At 44.1% G+C, this 17,139-nt stretch overlaps 1 long non-coding RNA gene and 1 other non-coding gene across 3 annotated transcripts, besides 1 other annotated feature; both read left to right on the top strand.

Annotated features, from left to right (window-relative positions):
- The first annotated feature begins 629 nt into the window (after positions 1 to 629).
- On the top strand, positions 630 to 1,254 carry lncRNA:CR43415 (long non-coding RNA:CR43415). Of its 2 annotated transcripts, none has more exons than NR_048124.2 (2): positions 630 to 734; positions 806 to 1,254. It is a non-coding gene; the product is annotated as a long non-coding RNA:CR43415 (long non-coding RNA). The 2 variants fall into 2 exon arrangements; NR_048123.1 differs by having other exon boundaries at positions 630 to 785; positions 842 to 1,254.
- Positions 1,255 to 14,104: 12,850 nt separating this feature from the next.
- On the top strand, positions 14,105 to 14,195 carry mir-137 (mir-137 stem loop). The gene has a single exon (NR_048121.1). It is a non-coding gene; the product is annotated as a mir-137 precursor RNA (primary transcript).
- An 895-nt stretch (positions 14,196 to 15,090) lies between these two features.
- Positions 15,091 to 17,139: part of a mobile genetic element that runs on past the window's edge.

Raw genomic sequence — 17,139 nt, 5'->3', positions numbered from 1 at the left:
AGGTCCTTTCCCCCTCAGATTCCATTACATTGCGTTGCCATAACGCTCATTATCGCCACCGCCATTTGAGCCCCAAACCCTAATTGCGTTGGCAAAATTTCTCTGTGATTGCTGAAAAGCCGTTGGCCAAGTTGCCAAACAGGCCGTAATCAGTTGACCTTTTTTTTTGCTGTGCCTTTTAAGTTACCGACCCCAGAAACAACAAAGTCTATAATTAACTTATAGTCTTACATGCTATCAAATGGATGCAGCAGTGTGTATTATAATAGCGTGCACAAAAGATGGAATCCCCATTGAATGTCTATGCCACGTGCAAACGATATGTGTGCACATTGTTTTGGAAACGGCAAATCCATCAACTGCCTAAAATCTGAGCTCCAGTGTGGCACGTGCATTGCGTTTTGGCCTTTGTCTTTGGCCGATGCGAAAACAATAGATTTTCTTTTTTTTTTTTTGGTTTTGCACTAAAACCATTTCCGTTTGGCATTCTGCGAAGAAAGAGCCCCCAAATTTCCCATTCCAAGCTGCTGTTTTTGCGCAACAAGTGTGGATGCCATCAAATGCTTTGCCTTCTCGGAAGTGAAATTCACACCTCCATTCCCGAGAGAAATCTGTCAGCAAGTCGGCGTAAACAGCCAGGACATCTCAACAAATTGAGATTAATCACAAAACAAACCCGGGCCAAAAAGCTCAAAAGGTGACAAATGCCGGAACAAACAGCGAATGCCGTAAAGGTAACAAATCGATGGGAAATATTTGTAATGCCTGGGCAAACCTCATGATTTGTATGTGTCCACATGTCCAGTTCTCTAGCGTCACTACATGTGTGGCTCCCAAACAGGTTTAAGTTTCCTGCAATTGAACAACGGGCGGTGGCAACATCGAGAAGTGGTGGAGTGGACAGGACACAAATCAATTATGTTGCCACGGGACAAAGGCGAGAGCGTCGAAAAAAAATAATGGCAATACAAAAGTGGAGTAGAATGTGGAGGAGGTGGCGTTGGTGGAGCTAGCCGAGCACAAAAAGGAACAATGGCCAACATTGGCAACCTGCTGCGCTAATGCCGGTCTCAGACAAACGAACCCCCCGCCGAATACCCCACATCTAGTGCCTGAAAAACATGCACTGCGAGAAATAAAGTCGAGAACAGTCCTATGATTGAAGCCGGAAATCAACTTTTAATTTAAATTGAAAAAGCAAAGGAAAAAGGTTTTTTCTAATGAATTTCTAAAAGAATGAAATAGAAGAAATTGAAGTCTTTAGTACTTTTTTTTACCACATCCTTTGAGAGCACACCACACTTTTTCGACAGTGCACACTTTGTGGCACACGTATGGCGACACGCAGGAGGTGATCTCAAAGGAGCCGAACAGCCAGTCCTGTCAGCCAATTGAAAGAGCTGCGCGGGTCGGATACTCTGGACTATGGACTATGGACTTTGGACTGTGGACACTCTATTGGGGGCTTTAGGTAAATTGCTTTTATTGCACACAGTTCGTGTCGGCGTTCGAATTGCACTTAATTTCAATCAGGCGCCCGCTGCTAAGCCACTTCGGCTAATTGTTTGGCTTTTTGGCCTTTCGCTGTGTGTTTGTGTGTGTTTTTTTTTGGGTAATCATGCCAATCTGGTAGCGGGCATCTGCAGTACTTCAAATCTTGAGACGAGAGTGTGGAAGCGCGACCTAATTTGCAAATGCTGTGCAAGCTGCTAGGTAACATGGCGTCCTCGAGATGGAGGACTCCAACATCTCTAGCCTGCTCAGCGCGACTTAAGCTGGCTTAAAAATCAACTAAAGCTGCATGGGCAGGGGGGAGGGGGGTGGTGGTGTTGGTCTGCCACGAAGGTCGTGCGTAATAAGGAGCAGGACTTGCGTGCCATCCTGCAATGCTCCGAAATTAATTGTAGTGGCTGCTGCGCACTTTATAATTTCACTCGACGCTAGTGTATATCATTAGCCTCGGAACACTCCCACTAATCCGTGGCTCTTCGCCGCGACTCGAAAGTCAATCTTCTGCGGCTAATGGAAGTTGCTTGTTGTGGGAGTACTCAGCTCCTGCCTGCCTGCCACTCATCTTGCCCCAACTCCTTTAGATCTCTACTCTCCCACTTCCCCACAGTTGCATACTTTAAGGCGCGTGGCCTGGCAACGCATCAATAACGCGTATCCGCCCCGTATTCAGATTACGCTCGTCTCCTTCTGAAATCCAAAACGCGACGCTAAGAGTGCCGCGCCACTCCAGCACTTTTAGCCAGCACAGGCAGCTTCGGAGCTTCAAAGGCGACGGCAAACAGTCAAACCCGATTCCCATATGGCTGGCGACTGTGACCTCATTTTCAAATCGAAAACTCAGCCAGCGCAAAGCCCCAAAGGATGCTCGATCAACTTGGATTTAATAAAGTTACAAATCCAACGTACAGCATATGGAGCCACGGGGTTTGCGACTTGGCCAGACTGGCTCGGCCCAAGAGGTTTACGGTCAGGGAGTGGAGGGAGTTCCCTCCGTTTCAGGTTGCCATTGCCATTGAAGCGGCAACAATAAGTAAATTAAAACTAGATCTAGAGCTGCATGCCGCACGCGCTTTGAATACGTTTAAGGCGACTAAATTAAAATGAAGCATGGCGGAATGATTTCCACACTTGCCATCCCTTCGGCAGGGCGGAGGACGAGGAGATGGAGTCCTGGTCCTGGTCCTGGGGTCACAGGCACAACCACTTGTCGTTCACGCATCCGCACGCACAGCTGGCTGAGCAGCAGACTGGCGCCAAAATTGTGGCTGACTTTACAGATTTCGCGCCCGACGATGACGGGCAAGCCGATGCTGTGACTTTAGTTTTACACTCGCAAAAAAGGGTAGGCATATGTTAACTAAATTGGAGTTAATTGGAAAAGAACTTCAGGTTATGTGCCATAAATATAAGGTTAATATAAATAAATAACTACAAGCTTGCGCTATTCTTTTAAATACATGCTTACTACTTTTTGCCAGACTCAAATGAACTATGTAATACAATATACAGATATGCTTCACCGAGTGGAGGCTCCACATGAACTGGAAGCTGGGGCAGATGGGGGCACTGGCACTGGAACCCGGCTGGCTGGACGTTCCTGCTCGTTAATGCCGCCAGAGCGTCGCAGGCGCAGTGTGGGTTAGCTTCAGCCCAGCTGCGGCCCAATTCCTGTTCACCTCGATGGCGGTGTCGGGATGTGACCCACTGGGTGTGTCTTAGTGTGTGTGTGTGGATGACATGTTTCTGTTATCCTCTGACATGCCGCAGTCATCGTTGGCGCCAGCTCATCAACTAGTCCTGTCCTGTCCCACCACGGTTATCCCGGCAACGCGCTGATCCTTGCTGGGGAGTTTAAGTGGGGGGTCCTGGCGAGTGTCATTTGGGGGTTGCTCCTGGCTGTTTTGTTTTCACTTGTCGCCGCATTAAAAAATAGAGAGCAGCCAACAGCAACATGCTCCATATGGAGACGTTGGTGCCACACAGCGCCATGCCACGACCCTTGTCAGCTGGAGGACTCCAGGCGGAGGATTGCAGGCGGGGTTGGTAGCTGGCACAGACGCTTGTTCCACCACCCCACACCACCCCGCTGGTGAACTCTGCTCGTTTTCATAATCGGGCGGTAATTGTACACCAATTTGACTTATGAATATAAATTAACTGCGAAACGTGCGACAGAGTCATGTGCCACTGTCCTTATCCATCTCTTTCTAACTCCGTGAGTTCCTGGATTCGGTTGAATGAATGAATGGACATATATATATATAGACGGAACGGAGATGTCTAGATCATTATACAATATTGTGGACAATTGAGATTATTGCTCTTTGACAGCGGGAAGTATTCAAAGGGCAAATCCCATGCATGTCGGAATAGAAGCGAAGAGGAAATAATAATTCTACTGAATGAATTTGAAGGATTAGGGAAACACTTTCATACAGGTACAGAAAGAAGGAATTGATAGTATAAGCCAAGCTAAAATGTAATAGATTTATTTAAGATTTGCGAACCTGCTTAATATCACTTTACAATTACAGTGATATTTGAATATTGACTAGGTATATTCCATATTACTTTTCATCAGACTAAAGATTTCATTTACATTCATGATTAGCAACTTCATTTTGGCATGACACATTTCACGACACAAATCCAACAGATTGTCACAGCTTTGTGCGCTAACTGCATTACGTATACGCCATGAGTGAACTAAGACAAAAGGAACCCCTGAACGTAATTACACTCAGCCAGTTGTCCAATCGAACGACGAATATCTGGGCGGGATAACACATGTAATTGCCACAAATTGTCGCAGTGTCCATTTCTGGACACGCCGGCCAAGCCAACCGACCAACTTCTCCAGTTCATCTAGCTCCAAACGGCTTGGCCAAAAAAAAAAAAAAAAGAATGGCGTGGAAATGGAAAAGTACGGACACACCGAGAGAGATTTGCATTCGTAACTCGATTTGCGGTGTGAGCTCTCATCGCCACTCTCAGTCGGTTGCCCAGGATCCTGTGGCATGCAAAATGACAGCATCAGATGGGGCAGAATGAGATGGCGGGCAAGGTGGTTGGAGGATGAGCATGAGGCTGGGCAGGACATAGATAGATGTCCCTGGAAAAGAAGGAACAGCCAGCGAGTGTGGGTGTGTGTGTTCGTATACCATCGCTTCGTATAAATCAAGAAAGCCAATTTATATTTGGTATATGGCCCATTAAATGAAATCTTATGAAGTTCGGATGACAATTACATGAATAATTACATGAAAGGGTAGACGCGAGCGTGTCTGCTTAGATTTTCCGCCCCGCACAAGGACTTGGGTGTGGGTTGAAGTGCCATTCAGCCACCATGTGACCATGGAACCAAGTGGCAGTCTGAGCCCGAGTCTGGCTTTCTGTATTATTTATGTCGCGCACACGCATACCGCAAAAACCGAGCAAGGATATACAATTGCACTTAAAGCCTGCTCCATATGTGGCGGCACACCATTCGCCTTTTGGCCCCGGACACAAGCTGTAACTCAATCCTGTTGGGTGTGAGTGTTGGTGGTGTGGCGGACTATGCGGATACTGCTGGCTTGTCAGCGTTGCGTATACGCCCCGTTGCCAGCCTCTGGTTTGGCTTTATGCCCAGGATGCTGCTCCGTGTGGCACCCTTGCTGCTTGCTAGCTTGTCCTTCTATTCCAGCAGCACTTGAAATGCGTTTCATTTACAATTTCCTTCCTCGTCTTATGCGTCCGCCGTGCGGCACACAATGGCACACAAAGTGCAGCGCCAGGAAGCGGGTATCCAACCCTGTTCACTTTGGCTTTCATGTCATTGTTATATGCTTATTGTGCCCATTGATGCCATTTCCCCCATCCGCCTGTTGCGCCCTCCTGGCCATTTTTTGTGCCATTTTTTTTCCAACGGCGGCTTCCCGTTTGCCGTTAAAACCATTTGGCTGCAATCGCAATCGAATCACGGCGGCTGTAAAAAGATGCAAATGGCAACAAACCAAAAGAAATGCACCCACCTAGACAGGAGTCACAACGGCATGCCCATGCCACCATCTGCATATCAAATCGACCAGGACACGCCAGCAGGGACACTGGAAAAAAGTGTTAGGTATAACCCAAAAGTCAATTTAGTAATATAATATCATATATCATTAAGGATATTGGCAAGCACAGTTGAGTATCAAAAGCCTTGTATCAAAGTTAAGCAGTTTGTCTTACAACTATAGAATCAGCATGTGTAGTTCTCTTTAAAGGATACGAGTCCTTAAACCGCGGTGTATGCATATTAGAGCGACGGAGAGGAGGAACGCCAAAGAGGAGCAGCTGTTGCCAGATGGGCGTGTAAATGTGTTTAATGCCAGACAGAGGCTGCCAGGGGAGTTCCCTTTCGTCCTTCTGCTCCCTCCATCCACGAATCGCGTCATAAACAAAGTGACGGCGATGGGGAACGGATGGGTGGACCAGTGGGTGGTGCTGGAGCCAGTGGGAGGCGATTGGCGGCGCGGCAGCAGCGCACAAAAGTAGGCCAAACACTCACAGACAGAGCAGAACACATACACACACACACACACATGTGCAGCAGCACACCCATACATGCATACATTCACCCACACCCAGGAACAATCGTGGATTTCTCGACTGGATCGAGTCCTTTAGCTTGTTGTTGTCTGCTTTGTCCGCCGCCTCAACGAGTTTATTTAATTTTTCCTGCGGCTCCGGACAAGGATTTGATTTATGATTGTGTTGAAGATTACCGAAAAGTCCTCTGCCTGTATCGTCTGCTGAGTCCTTGGAGAAAAGAAAGGCATAAGCTAAAAGACTTTCTCACGCGAGGAAGCTCTTCTTTCATCGCAAAATGTTTCCTAAGTGAGCCAAAGGCACTAGAAACATTCTAAATTTAGCGCGCAATAGCTTCCGTTCAATATTCTAAGATGCTTTATAGAAAACACATATCAGATATATATATATATTTTCGAGCACATATCTAACATTTTCCATCTCAACATCGCATGTTTAATTCATATTTATGGCTCATAAAACTCTATCTTTCTTTTAGTGTCGCGACTCTTGAGTATCATCAAGGAAATTCGCATCGAGGAAAAGCGCGTGAGATTGGAAAACAGGAGTGAAAGGTAATAGGATAACGAAAGATGGAACTTCGATATGCACAAGTGTGAGAAGAAAATTGGATAACCAGCTATGTAACGACCTAATGCAGGAATGGAAAATACTTTTACATACCGGATGTACTGGCAAATAGCATAGAAGTGTAATTACTTCTTTAAAAAGCAATCCATTTAGCTGAGAAAAGATCGCTTAAGGTTAATCGATCGTGGGTAATTATCCTTTCAGAACTTTTCCCACCACCACTTGCCACCACTCCTGCAGTCGGCTAATTGCTTTTGCCGCAACTTCTTTTGCCACTCCATTGCGAAGATCCTGCAGCTAGCAAACACTCCATCGCCATGCCACCACGCATCTCCGGTTGCAGCCACAAGTTGCGGCAAATTAAAGTCGCTTAGCAAACTTCGATGGCTTTGGCAGCAACAAGTTTTCGCAAGGACTCCACTGCGGAAAAACTAAACTCATTGTCGGATACATCCAAACAGATTGCGTGGGTGTGGGTCCAGATGGCTTCTATGTGTCGGTTCGTTCGCAAAGTTATGCAGACTCGCCTCCAAAGCAGGCACAAACAATTGACTTTTGAGCATCGACTGTGTCGCTCGGTCTGTCTCCAGCTCCTCCAGTTCCTCCAGCTCCACCATCTGCTCCTTCGTCTGCTCCTTCTTCTCGTTTTTTTCCTGCATCCTTGAGGTCCTTGTAGTTGCGCTGCCTTTGGCCCGACTAAGTAAAAGGCAGAGAGCCAACATATGAGACATACTTGTTACTATAGCTCAAAGACTCGCAACCACCTTGCCACCTTACCACCTCTTACCTTGCACCACATACGTGTATGGTTTTTGGAGTGCGGGTGGGGCGACCGTACTTTAAATGCCAGCTCCGCCCCTCTTGTCTTGTTTTTTTTTTTTTTTTTGTTTTTTTGTTTTTACAGCTTCTTTAATATATGTTAAGGCAAAGCAGAGAAAAAATCTAAAGTAATATCTATTCGTTGGTAAGAGCGAAGTTAGGTATACACTTACAGTTTCTCATAACCTGTGTTTTATTATCAAAGATCACATTAAAAAGGATAACAGCACTAAACAAGTTATGTTTATATAGAAAAAGTTGTTAATGAGCCCATAACTTGTATAATGCATTCTATATTTCTTGCTTATGCTAAAGCAATTGAATTTCCCTTGGATTGATCGTGATAACTTCTTTGATAACTAAGAAAAGTATTGATCGTGTTCCTTGAAGCCCAAAAGACAACCACCTCAGATGATGAATGTACTTCCATCTAGGGTATAATTAAGCATAATAATAAGTAGACGAGCGGCGACCAAAGCTCCTAACAGCTCCGTACACACCCGCAGGCACAGCCAAGCCAAAGCCAAGGCAGCAGATCCTACTCCGACTCCAATCCACAGCTCCAGTCCACAGCTCCAGCTCCAGCTTCAGCTTCAGTTTCCAGCAGTTGAGTTTTTTGCCAGAGCTGCAGAAGTTCGAGGAAAGCTGGGAAAAAAGCGTCGCCAGCTGCCCTGTATTTCGTATTATTATTACTCACAATCGCACTGCCATCTTGCCTCTCGCTCCCGCCGGCCAGTGCTCTCTCGCTCGCACTTGTTAGCCGACTGTTGCTTTTTCCTGCTGCTTGTTGCTTCACTTGTTGGCTAAAATCGCGCATGCGCCCTGTGTGCGGCGGCAATAACAGTTGGGTAAATGGAATCCACATCAGAACAACCCACCCACCCCCGCCGCATATCCAATTCATACACACATACACACGCAGTGCGGTTGTGTGTTGTGTGTGTTACAGGTGGGTGGCATTGGCGCCTGCAACAAATGCAAGCGGCTGGTTCCGATTTTTTTTATGCCTCACAGGAGGTCAAGTGCTGCCCGCCCTCGATTTTCCATCAACTGGTTGCCATTGTGGATTCCATTTTCCGGCAGCAGCTGCGACTGCGACCGAGGCAGCGACTGCGACCGAGGCAGTGACTGCGGCAGCGGCAGCGACAGCAGCCTCAACAGGCTGAAACGCTTTTCATCCCTTTTGGTGTACCGTCACCGCGCCCAAGTTACCATAGATACCAAATGTTGGCGGGGGGGAGCCACCCACTGACATCCAACGCCATCCACCGCGGCCATCCACAAGCACCCACAACTACCCCACTTTTGTACCGCCTAGCTTCGCCGGAAGGTGACGTCGACAGCGGCTGCGGCAGCGGCGGACCGGCGTTACCTAGACTTGCTGCCCGATAAATTATCAAACTTCATAACAGTCACAGTCTGACTGCCAACGGTTCTGGTTCCGCTCCTCCAAGCCAATAGTATTTAATATGAAAAGTCAGTGTTTTTCGCCCACAAAAGTATGCCTCAGATCGAAGTCTATCAGCGGTGGCCCATCGTTATAATATCCATTCAAAACCATCGAGTTCGAGTGACGCCAACCAAATTCGCAACGCTGCGATGACAAGTGGCAGCTGACAACGTGGCGTATACGCAATGCCAGTGCCATATGGAGTCGAGCTGTTTCGCAGCCAAGGCGCATATAGCGAGTGAAGCCGGTTGGACGAGATGGTGGCCCACCATATGGTCGGGTAAGTAGATAGGTACTCACGTTATTGCCACCGCTTTTATCGTATTAAATAATAAATGCCAGCCCGCTTATCGCACCACCAAAGGAAGCGGAAGTGGGCTGCCCCAAAAAAAAAAAGAGATGAAGGAAGGGGGTGCTATTGGGTGAGGCACACAGAAAAAAAAAAACAGAAAACACACAAAAATGCCAGCATATGGCAGTTGAATTTATGACACAAATGGGCGGAAGGAAAAGAGTAGGGTTAGCACCCAAAAATGCCAAACAAATCAAGCTGCAAATTGAATTGCACCGAAACCTTGGCCACAAGCAATTTGACATGTCCTGCTCCTTTCGTTTCGCACATGTCCATGCAACAGTGCGAGTGTGTGGGTGTGTGTGTGTGTGTGCGATTGTATATGTGTGTGATTGATCATAGTGATATATCGCCGACTGGCGGCAGTGCTAACACCTAGACGTCAACTTTAATTAATGTCCCACGGAGGAGTGCGGCCAGGATTGGTCTTTGTTCCTGACATGGGTTGTGGTCGAATTTAATTTCGTTTAAATTAAAAAGACCAGCAGGCTGGGAGGAGCGGGGAGAGCGGACAGGGTTTGGGGTGCCTCTGGTGTTGGTTTAGTGACAGATAAGCCATAAACAAGGAATTGAAACCCAACACCTGTTGATAACCCATACGACCGCCAGGCAGCCAGGCAGCCAGCCAACCAACCAGACTCGTCGGCCTCATTAATTGCGCTAAACAAACAGGAAAACGAAGGCAACGAATGTGCTGCAGGAGGATGAAGGTGCCAGTGGAGCAAATGGAGCCCAACGAAGGCCAGTTACTGGGTGCAGCAGTGACTGCTATTTGCCCTGGGCTGGCTTGGCAAAATTTATGACCAGCTCATATGCAGCCGGGATGGCAAGGACAGAGGCCAAAGAGTGTCTGGGCTGCAAGGACCAACGGCAGAAGTGCAGCAGATATTGACTTTTTATGCTGACTGCAGGGCAATAAAAAGAGGGAAATTATTTACCTCTCGGCTTATGCCACAGACAGCAAACACATGTGTGGGTGGGTTGGGGGGTTTTTGAGATCCAGGGTTGAAAGCCATTCAGCCAAGAGTCGAATCTAATCCCAAAATACAGCTTAGCTTTAATGGTCTCAAATTTAAATATTGAAGTTGGCGCAGGCAGAGCGATAAAGGGAGCAAGTGAGACGTCTAGGAAGTGCACATAATTCGTAATTGAACTGATGGTAAGTGATAGAAATCGTTGCTACGTGCCACGTAACTGGGTGCCACGTAAATCCCTTACGGAAGGAAGTCTTTTACGTTGGGGTACAATAAAATTCCATTAAATGCCCAGCCTTGCCGTACAGTAATCCGCCTCCAATTAACCGCGCTATCTATTCATGACTTTTTCTCCCCCCGACAGCTGAGCATTTATTTCCATACAACGGTGACTTTTGGCAGTGCTGACAACGCTGCGTATGCTTAATCTGCGCTTATGCCCCGCCAGACGATGTAAGTGAACTGCTGCGCGTAAGTATTCCACCAAGATTATGGCCTATAAATACATATACATATATACAGCCATATATATATGTATATGGCAATATCTATAAAGCCATCGATAGTTACTTTTTTCAACTTTTCCCCATGACATGTGAAAACATCAAAATTGTTTTTAAAAAAAAAAAGAAAGGCAAAAGTATAGCTTTCAGCCAGTCAGTAACATTAAATGCCTTTAAGTGCCAATTAATGTTTGACTTACAAGAGAACGAAGGCGGTGGGACGATATGCTCGGATGACCGAAACATGGGCACAGCATTTGCCACTGGGGGTTGCTACTCATCCACATCCATCGTTCTCGTCCTTGGATTGAGCACGATGGGTAATGTCCCAGCTGCCGGACTTATGACAAAAGTATGTAGTATATCGCCTGCGGCTCCATATTGTTGGCACATACTTATCGTAACTTTGGGAGCGCGCAGTAAGACTTTTTAAACATCAATTATATTTACGTATCGGAGCGTATTAATGCGACCAAGCCATGGTCGTGATATATATATATATATATATATATATATATAGATATGTATGGAGTCTGGGTACTTTTGACCTGCATGGACACACCTGATAAGCAGCCATCATCCCTGGCATCCCTACTGGCCAAACTCATTTATGACTGGAACTAATTAAACAAAGCCACCTCAGTCAGTCCTTTCATATGCGGATTTTCGTCCTCTCCTTTCATTTTGGGCACTTCGTTAGTCAAGGAGCTCAATTTGCTTACACTTGTTTCGCTCTCGGATTCGGATCCGCATTCGGTCTCGGTTTCAGTTTCAGTTCCACTTCCACTTCCACTTCCCATGCCACTGACATCTCCACTCGTAATTAAAAAGGAGTCGAGCTGGCATGGACGAAGAACAAACTCTTGATTAAGTGGGTGCAAAGTGTCAACAAATTATTCATTTACTCTGTAGTTGCTGCACCCAAAAAAAATAAATGAAAAAAAACCAAAAAAAAAGCAGCAAAGTATAAACAAAAGAGTGGGTAAGATAAAAAGTGGGCGGGTCTGGTGGAAGAACTGAATGGAGTTTTAATTAACAACACCCCATGACAAGAGCAGACAAAGCTTTAAACTTAATCCCCTTTACTGTCTGCCGTGCTGTGATTTCAATTTGCCATTAAAAAATGCACACAAATGTCGAATCCTAGTGGCTTTTTATACGCTGGCTATAACGCCCACTTCTGTTAGCCAACTTGAGTGGAATTCCCAATGGAATTCTATGGGGCAATCAAAGTGGGCAGCTAACCCATCGCATCGACAGGGGTAAATATTTTAGGAAATGATCAGAAAAATTCAACCCCGACATATATGGTATATATGCGCATTTTTTTTTTTTTAACCCCAAACCCGTATGCGTATCCCTCAATCCCAACCAAACAAATCAAAGTTCCTTTCTTTCACTTTTCCCACACTTTGTTTACATTTGCAACATATTTTCTCAATTTTTCTTCTCGTTTTTTTTTTTTTTTGTTGTCCGTTGGCGCTGTTATTGTTGGGCCAGCAATTTTGTTTGCATACATAAATTTGGAATGAAATCATGTGTCACATTAGCAGCGGCATCTATGCGCCGCCATTTCCATCAGGACCTCCATTATTTCGCATATATCGATGCGATACTGTTGATACACAGCCAGCCAGCCATCCAGTTTGATTATCATTTGTGTGGCGCGGTCTGGTGTGGTCTTGTGGCCATCTAATGTCATTTTCCAGCGCTCAATTTGATTACAAATCGAAATTAATAATGCTGCGAATGCATTTCTCATGTACTTGTACTCTGCCCTTTTTTTCTCGGTTTTTTTTTGTGGCTGCCAGGACATTGCTTAATTAAGTTCAGCAAATGATTTTTCAATTAACACTGACGCCGGGGCAAAAGAAATGGAAGCGGAATGAAAATATTTATATTTACACAACTCAGGAGGGGCGACGTGCGGAGAGGCAAGCATAAGGCGGCTTTTCCTCCTCGGGGTCCAGGATTCAGGATCCAAGGAACTGGTCCACTTGCAGTCCGCCCACAAAGGAGGCAAGGAATGGAACGGAAACGGATGCGCCGCTGTCAATGTTGGCACAAATTGTTTGTCACGCAGTGCAAATAATTCGTGCTGTTGCTCTGGTATGCGGTATTATGCGCGATTTATTTCTCTGTCTGTGTGGCAGCAACAACAGCAGCAACAACAGCAACAGGAGCAGCAGCAACAGCACAACAAGGAGCAACACGAAGACAGCGGCGGCGGCAGCAGCAACATCTGAGAACAACAGTGCCCCGCAGCAATGCCAGCACACAGCAAATTTGATATTTGTTGATTTTTCCGTTTTCCTACGCATTTGACCCAACCCAGGCATTTCCAACCGCCCCCCCCCTCCTCCTCCCTCAGCAGCACAATTAAAGCCAGAAAAATGTGTAATATTAGACTTAAATGGTGAATAATGTTATAAGCTTCGAGGGAAATCTGTCAGCTTATTAACTCAACTTTACCTGGGCTTCGAAAATGAACAAAAAAAAAAAAAAAGGCAAGCAAAGCACACCTCTCCGCACAACTTTTAATGCATTTTTATGAAGTTTTAGTAGTGAACGCTACCCCCCCATGGCAGGGGACTTAATTTTATTTACATTTTGCATTTTGCGCTCTAAAGTTTGCCAAAGTAGTTGATTGGCTTTGCCTGCCACCAAATTGCAAAATAATTGCCACGGCAAAGAGGCAACCGAGGTGGCTAGGTGGCAAGAACGATTGCGAAACAAGCTAATTTCATTGAAAGTGATGCTCGTTTGTGGCCTGCCACATGGGTGGTGGTCCATTACAAACACCACCCAACCTGCAACTTGCAACCAGCGCAATAAAAGCAACAAAACTTGCTAGTGATGACGGCAAGTTTGTGTAATGTAATTAATTAATTACGGCGAAACAACGTAGTTACATGTACAGTTATGGCAGCAGGGAAAGTGGCTGGTCGGGGTCACCACACCCACCCATCCACCAGAGAACCACAACAGAGCAGCGATATTACTTCGGTTTTATTAGCCAGCACAAACCCTTTACCCCCTTCGACATTCCGGCACGCGTAGTTTTGGTGTCTGCCCGGTGACTTAATTACAAATTATAGTGCAATTAATTCTGCGTCCTGGCATTATTAGGCGCATCGGGCGAGCGTAACACAAAACCAAAGGAGCAGCGAAAGGAATGCCCGCCGCCCGCGATGCCGAAAACACCAGGAATACCTTTGGTAAGTAGATGAATATTAAGTGGAATCTGGAATCCGGGTGCCAAGTGACCGACCGTCTCGGATTACGGCCAGTGAAAGTGGCAGCTGCCAGTTGGCGCTGTTGTGCTCCAAGTGGATTACGATGGCGTCGCCAATCTCCAATGGCCACGTGTATGCTCGTAGCTATAACCTGAAATCCAAATGTTATTGCTTGAGAATACACGTAGTTCACCGAGATTTGTTCAGCAATAAAAAGAGCGAAACCCGTTTAAATGAGCTGGAAAATGTTAGTGGCTAAAAGGTAATTAATTTATCAGTTTATTTCTTTTATGCAATTAATTGCACAAGTAAACTGCAGATCTTAATTAAAGCGATTTGCTTTCTAAACGTTGTGAACTACTGCATTTTAATTAAAGTCATATAGTTATTTCTTTGGTAAATACCATTTAAGTACATTTGCTCTACGCTGGAAAATCTTAAAAAAAAGGATGCGATAGCACGTAACAAACATATTAATTTTTTTTTATTCATTGCGTATTTTTCATTTTTCCTTTGCTCTATAAGCCGTTTAATGCCAATTAAGGTTGCAGGTCAATTGAAGTTGAAAGAAGTGAATTGAATGCCATTCAAAGAACTTGTGAAAAATTCCACTTAAGTAAGTATTTGTATTCAATATGAAAGAATTTCACCGCAAGTGATTTCACTCAAAAGTTGAAAGTAAGTACAAGGACATATCAAATGCTTGATTACTTTGAACTGTCAGTTGTAGTTTGAACCATTTTAATTGCGATTCTCGAGTATATCACATCCCGCAGGCGAAAGGTAATTGATGTAGTAAAATATTGTATATATATGTATGGTTAGTTATTGCCACGAGCTTAAGTTTTTGGTCAGAGCCTTGAGGAAATATTTGCCGAGAATATACATAAATACGCAATTAAAATGTTGTGCTAGCAATCATAGCTGAAAAGTAGGCAACACTTTGTTTGACTTCTGATTAACAACATCCTTGGGGCTTTTCGAAAGCATAAAAGGGGTTGGGGGGCATAAGGATACCGCCTCGGGGTTCCACTGGCTGCGAATGGGAATTGACAAGCCTTTTAAAACATGAAACACAACGTGGAGGAGTAGATATGTAAGTTAACACAATCACAAAACACCCGAAATATAGTCGTAAGCCTCAAGTGCTTTTCCCATCTATAGATCGAGCTTTACCTATAAGAAACTGTAACTTGTTAAGCTTTAGAGATAAGAACTCTTGCTATACTTAAGTCAGTCGATTTTGGAAGATTAGAAGCGTCGGTCATCGCCACGTACTTACTATTCGTCTCATTAAGTGCAGACCGCGCAAGCCCTATTGTAATTAATAAACTTACGCTAATAAATATATGGAAAATCTACTAAAATGATAATTGGCGCCCAAACGGATATAAAAACCTACGATAACTGAATAATTATAAATAAATAACAAAAGGAGGATCCGGAGACAAAACCAGCGGCTTTGGCTAATTAACTCTAACCTAAGAAATAAAAATTTCGTGATTACATAAAATATAATATTAATTACTAAGACCATCTACCTTAAAATTGTTTGTTAATCACTATTATTATATTGTAAGTATAACGCTTATTGAACGAATTAAAAATATTATTATTATTATTATATTATAACCTATGCAAAGAGTATTGATAATAAAAATACATGAGTGACAGTGATAACCTTTTAGACAACCTAGTGTCAAGCTTAAATAAATGGTCAGCGCACCAGGCAAGTAGGCAAAACAGTGCAGAAAAAAATAATAAGTCATCAGATAATTGGTGGTCAAAAACAAAGACAACTAGTGAAATGGAATTTGAAGCTCAGTTAAAAGCGATCGTAGAGAGTGCTGTTGCCGGTGCGCTCGCAGTCCAAAAACAATCATTTGAAAAGCAATTGCAGGAGATGAATGAGCGAATCGGGAAATTAACAGTGAACACCCCAGAGGTGGAAACTTATGTAGATGCTGAAATTAGACCAGGTGTTGTCTGTAGCGAGCCTCTAGATATAATTAAATCTCTGCCAGATTTTGATGGCAAAAGTGAAACATATGTGTCGTGGAGAAAAGCGGCTCATGTCGCTTTTAAAGTTTTCAAAGATTACGAGGGAAGTTCAACATTTTACCAAGCTCTTGGTATTATGCGAAATAAAATAAAAGGTCCAGCGAATACAGTATTGGCTTCTTTTAAAAAACAGCTAAGAAGAGAAAATGTAACAAGACGAGACAGAACCTTTGAGGTGGGAGAAACCGTCATGGTAAAACAAAACAATCGCTTGGGAAATAAACTAACCCCACGGTATAGGGAAGAACTAATCGAAGCAGACCTCGGGACAACGGTCCTCATAAAAGGGAGGGTCGTTCATAAAGATAATCTACGCTAGGTTTAGTATTTCTTTTCCTTTTGTGACCATCGCCAAGTTAGCAAAATACAAACGTGAAATCTGAACACTAGTAAAAGAGTTTGCAAACATTTTTCAATTAAATATTTGTCAAATCCTTCTTATTTAATCTTTAAACATTTTGTATTATTTCCGCTTCATCCTCTTTAGAAAATTTTAAAGGTATGTGATGAAATGCTAGACCCGAATGATTTGAAAACTTAAAGTCCACGCAACCACAAATATTTCCTGAAACTACCATAGAAAATAAATGCATTACCAAAACGGCATAATAACAGTATAGCGCACTCACTCTAATTAGATTTCAAATTCCCGATTAAAAAAAAAAAATAAAACACTAATGTTATCAATACCCTTTCCTGATTCTGTTCAACTAAATAGGAAAATCAATACTTGCAATCAATAAGCGTTTTACTACATACTTTAATATCAAAAATATCTGAATGAACTTTATTATAAAATTATAATTGTTATACTTAATTATTGTCAAAACTTTAGTATTAAAACTGTAACTACCTCTTAAGTAGATGAGAAGAGTAGAAGAGGGAATTAAGATCTATCAACGTAGTATCTGCTAAAGACGTAAAGATGCGGCAACTATTTCTGCGCCTGGGTACTGAAACGACGAACTGAATAATATCTTCCATCAGACGCCAACCAGAGTGCGTTCAACACATACGTTTTGATGGTCAACTAGTTCAACCAACATCAGCATCATCGTCGTCAACAAGTCGACGGTTACAATAAAGA

The sequence above is a fragment of the Drosophila melanogaster genome, chromosome 2R, assembly GCF_000001215.4.
Source record: "Drosophila melanogaster chromosome 2R".
Taxonomy (NCBI): Eukaryota; Metazoa; Arthropoda; class Insecta; order Diptera; family Drosophilidae; genus Drosophila; species Drosophila melanogaster.
Note: the sequence above shows the minus strand (reverse complement) of the source record. Positions and strands in the feature narration are given on the sequence as shown.